At 48.7% G+C, this 4,892-nt stretch overlaps 1 long non-coding RNA gene across 1 annotated transcript in view; it reads right to left on the reverse strand.

Moving 5' to 3' along the window:
- Window positions 1-1,450: 1,450 nt before the first annotated feature.
- The window catches only part of LOC117180170, a 6,358-nt gene continuing 2,916 nt past the window's right edge, over window positions 1,451-4,892 (reverse strand). The window contains exons 2-3 of the long non-coding RNA XR_004468012.1: window positions 3,795-3,797; window positions 1,451-1,461 (exon numbers count right to left, since the gene is read on the reverse strand). This is a non-coding gene — a long non-coding RNA (uncharacterized LOC117180170). The remainder of the gene's footprint in view (window positions 1,462-3,794; window positions 3,798-4,892) is intronic.

The raw sequence follows: 4,892 nt of genomic DNA on the forward strand, positions 1-4,892 counted from the left end.
GCTCTACCGCTATTCCCTTCTCATCAGTAACACAACCTCCCCAGGACGGGGACTTTGCGTTTGCATCAACAGAAATGATATATCGCTCACCCCTCAGTTCATTAAGGACAAAACCTAGATGACCAAGATGCGTCTGTATTGGATCTGCAAACTGAAAGTAGCTTGAGATCGCATAAAAAGAACCGCAGGGTGTATTCACCTGTATACAGACACAGTGTTCTGTCGACAGGTGACGCAATATGATCATATTCACATCATCCTTAAGAGCCATTATTGCCGCCTTTGGCGTACTTTCTATGAAAGCTACTTTCGCCTTTAGGCCTAAACCAGCAATACCTTTAGCACAAAGATAGGGTTCTTGCATAAGAAGCAAGTCAACCCCGTGCTCTATCACCTCTTTTCTAATTTCTCCGGTAACCTTGTTATCCTTGTTAACCTATTCATGCTTCTAGGGGGGCTGTCAGACAGTCTAGAGGTAGTTCTAGACTCCAGAAAGCGCGTATAAGAGCTAGTCCCGGCATTGGGACCAGCGGGGATATTACCGAGAACTCGTGGTAGCACTCTGTCACACCTCGTCATACGCACAAAGCAAGTTTTAAGATTTTTAGTTATATTCATTTTGATTCCCACGAGTTCTGGCGGATCTAAAAGACACAGAGTGACGCAGAGCCGCTTGCGCCCCCGGGAGTATTTAAATACGGGTAGGACGGCCTCCTCCGCCCATCCGCCTTCGTTCTCGACAGAGTTTTTACCCCTCTGCCTCACAGCCCCTCGCCACGAAGGTTAAGCTTAAGCATAGGTGTGTTTGATCGCAACTCGGTCATATCCCTTTTCTCCCTTGAAACAAATAAATAAATAGATCTTGCATTAGTGATAGTAATAATTTAATTATGAATTATAGAGTATAATCTGTTGCCACTACAACTCAACGCCAAACCACATCCATCGTTCTGCCCTTAGACATCTACTATTGTTATTGGCTTTAACCAAAGCCTGCGACCAACCCCACATTATGTCGTGAGTGTTCATAACAATCAGCTCGTCACCACAGGCGTTAATTAGCACAAAATTAGCGCCCGTGGCCGGCAGCCGCAGTCCCTGCCCTTCAGCACCCATTTACATAGGCAATCCAGACCAGGAGACCGCAACCACCATGTTACAGGAGACAAGCAGCTGTTGGGCTGTTTTGAAGCTAAACCGACGACTGTTGGCTACTTGCTACAGCATCTCGTTCAGCTATCAGCCTCGTTCAACGTTCGACAGGCCTCATAACGTTAATCATAAAGACCAACGTAGGCGTTGTCTTTCGCACCTGAGCAAGCCGCTTCTAGGTTAACCTATATAGGTTCCGCCTAGGGCAGCTATTACGGAGTGCTCGGCCAAAGCTGGGTGCTGCACTTCGCTGGCTTGCAACCCTTGTCCAGAGCGATGCATCCGGACAGGGCCGCTCACAGTTGGCTACTGTCAATCGACATTTCACCAGAACCTGCGGTCAACCTCACAGTGTATCGTGAGAGTTCACCACAATCATTTCGTTGCTACGGGTGTGTATGCTATGCGCATATTAACGCCCGTAACCAATGAATAGACTTTTCTGGACCCTCCTGAAGGGAACAGCGTGCTTACCGACAGACAGGCAAGTGCCTTCAGAACGCTACCTTATGACGAACAACATATCACTGCCTAACAGGAAAAGGTTGTCCAGGGTTTCCTTGAAGCGAGCACCACTCTACTCACAACTTGACAGGCAAATCCTATCGAACCACCCTTGCAGAGACGGCGTGTTTACCACCTGACAGGTAGAGTTTTTCTAGAGTCTCCTTGCGTTAAGCATTGGGCCGTTTGCCGAGCAGAGGTGTCTTTCCGAGTCCATTCACGTAACGAAGCTAGAGAGAAATAGGGAGCACTTGGTAACTAAGCGCAGGGTGGTGATCCCCGGCGCCAGTCCGCATTTTCGCCCATACATCTCGACCACCTGGACCTCGTAAGGCCAGGACAGCGTCGCACCTCCACGCTCAACCATTCACCAGCCGGCGCTTCATTGACTAAGGGAGTTACTAATGCAGTAAGCTACATACTATATCTCTCTGCTGCTTCGTCTAACGAACCTCGATCACCACTCAACGTGGTGACGAGGAAAGCAACGCACAAAACCAGGTACCGAATCTAGCCGCCTCTCCCTACTCACTCCTAAGAGGGAGGGTACAGACGTTGCCCACCTAGCACGAACGAGGACGTATCGGTGTGGTATACAGCCAGGGCACTCATAGGGCAAGCCCTACTCGGCCCCATTGGCCCCATGTGTTTTCGCTAGATACCATGATAGGGACATTATGAATGTGAGTCATCAGGTCAAACCATGAGGGACCTTGAGCTTTTGCCCGCCTATGCGGTATATCGCTCAAACTCTCTAAACCCTTTTACATCGACCATCCAGCTTCGCCTAACTGACAAGTTTCTCCGAGCTCAGAAAAACTGCCTGCAAATTTCACAAAGAAGCCGAAAGGCTTCAATGCAGAATCAGTCCGAGCTAAGAAGACCAAGGTGCCTCGTTAGAGGGGAGTAGATTAGCCACTTGCAGGTACACGAATGCACCTGAAAGTGTTACCAGCAGGGACCTCGTGGAGGACCTACTCCTAGTCTCTCCCTGTCCAGAAAAGGACAAGGAGACACTTCACCCTAGTTTCGAAGAACATTCTCATGTTCCTCTCCCAGTATCTCACTGGTCAGATGTTTCGTATCAAGACCACCCTCAATGGCGGAGTCACAACATAACTCCACGACTCACCATTACCATCCTCCCTCGTGAATCCTCACTTTGGAAACACAACGAGGCTTGGATGAGTCCAAGGGCGACCTTGCACGGTTTTGTGGCACATGACGCCACTTCGAGTGTTAGACAGACTCCTCTGTCAACCTTTAACTGGTTTCGGTCGGGGCGACTCACGTTCTACCCCTGCCAGTATCTCACTGGTCAGATGCTGAAAGAAAAGTTTTATTATTGAGATTGAGAGGGATAAGGATTTGGAAAGGTAGGATAGAGTTGCTGTCGTACCCACTCTAAGACCGTTACACGCAGTTGAAAGTGACCGCGGCGTTCCGTTACATTCGGGCCCCGATTCCTGAATGCTGAGTTGGTCGCGTAAACATGAATTTTCCGCAATATCTGCCTCCTTGAGCGAGAGGACTTTGTTTGCGAAGGAGGAGAAGGGACCGAACATCTGTTCCTCCACTAGTCGTGGAGCAACAGCTGGCCATACCACTTCGACTCCCTCTTGGCCCGAGAACAGTTCCACCCTCTCAACCGCAAACCGATCACATTCCAGCAGCACGTGCTGCATGGATTCAATTGCCCCGCACGTGCATTCCGCATTATCGACCCTCTTAAAACTCTCAAGTTTCGCATTAAAATTTCCATGACCCGTAAGGAACTGCGTTGTATAATAATTAAGGGACACCCACTTGGACTTCATTCTTTCAGGGATCGTCGGAAAATAGGCAAACGTAGTCCTACCCTTTTCCGTCTGTTCTCATTCAGTCTGCCACAAGCGACATGATTCCCATCTTATTTTCCGTCTTGTTTCATTATCTATTTCATTACGAGCCACTGTAAGTCTTCCAATCTCAATATCCTCTCCTTTCCTGAGACTGTATAGGGCAGCTCGTTCCTGGAGCTGATATCTTACCGGCATGAGTCCGGAAACGACACAGAGCGCCGCGGCCGACACAGTGCTATATGCACGAGCCACGCCGAGGAGCATGAGCCGCTGCACGGAGCCAAGCTTTTGGAGAACCCTCTCATCCGCCAGGGGGAGCCATCTTGCTGCTGCATAAGAAACAATCGGGACAAACAGCCCCTGGTAGAGATGACGGAAGATGTTACAGCGTATTCCCCACTTATTACTCGCGACTTTACGAAGGTTACCGAACAATCGACCTATTTTGGCACTGAGATACTTCGCGTGTTCCCCTACTTTCATTCCCCGACTTATGTACACTCCAAGAAGCTTCACTGTTTCTTACAAATTTGAGAGATGTTCCGGCCAATTTGATAACTGGAGCTTTATCTTTATTATTATCTGATGGAAAACGCTTTTGTTTGGATCGATTAGCTGTCTTTTGCCGCGAGCTGTATTTAAAATAAATCATGTCGGTTTTCGTCTTAGACAGCTGTAGCCCTGCTTCCGTACACCATTCTTGTATTGTGTTAACAACCATGATAGGGACAGTGGGAATCTCGTTAATCCATTCATGCGCGTCCCTAATTAGATGACGAGGCATTTGGCTATTTTTTTTTTTTTTTTTTTTTTTTGTAAGGAGGGGAAATGCATTACGCACAACCGGTTTGAACCTCAGGGATTCTCAAACTGAGTATGGGACTCTGTCACCGTAGTGACCATACCCACTAAAACCCCCCCTTATTGTTGCGCCTCGATTCGGGAGGCGTCACCATTGAGCTAAAGCAGCTCTGTCCACCTTTGGTCACCCGATTCCCGTGCGATTTCTGCTCAAGTGAGAGGTTACAGCATTAAAGATCTTAAATCCTGCTAAACCTCCCACAGGCACCCGGGAGGACAAGATCTTATAGTACTGTTGACAAAACCCCCACCCCCCTAGGTCCAGTGCTGAGCGTGATTCCCAGACACCTTTCCAGTTGAGGGTGGCAGAAGTGAAGGCGATGTTCTCAGGAGGAAGGCCATATTCTCGGCTAATGAACGCAGTCACATCCGGATTCTGTTGGTAATCCCGGACTTTGTTATTGTGAGCAGTTCTGAGACGGAACTGCTCACTAATAACCTGTGAATCAACGACTAGGGCGAAGGAGTCTTTAATCGCCAAAAGGTCTGGCTTACGCAGACCCTCCCTGGTGTTAATGCGGGGCTCCAGGTAGA

Source organism: Belonocnema kinseyi, chromosome 9 (genome assembly GCF_010883055.1).
Source record: "Belonocnema kinseyi isolate 2016_QV_RU_SX_M_011 chromosome 9, B_treatae_v1, whole genome shotgun sequence".
In the NCBI taxonomy this organism is placed as follows: domain Eukaryota; kingdom Metazoa; phylum Arthropoda; class Insecta; order Hymenoptera; family Cynipidae; genus Belonocnema; species Belonocnema kinseyi.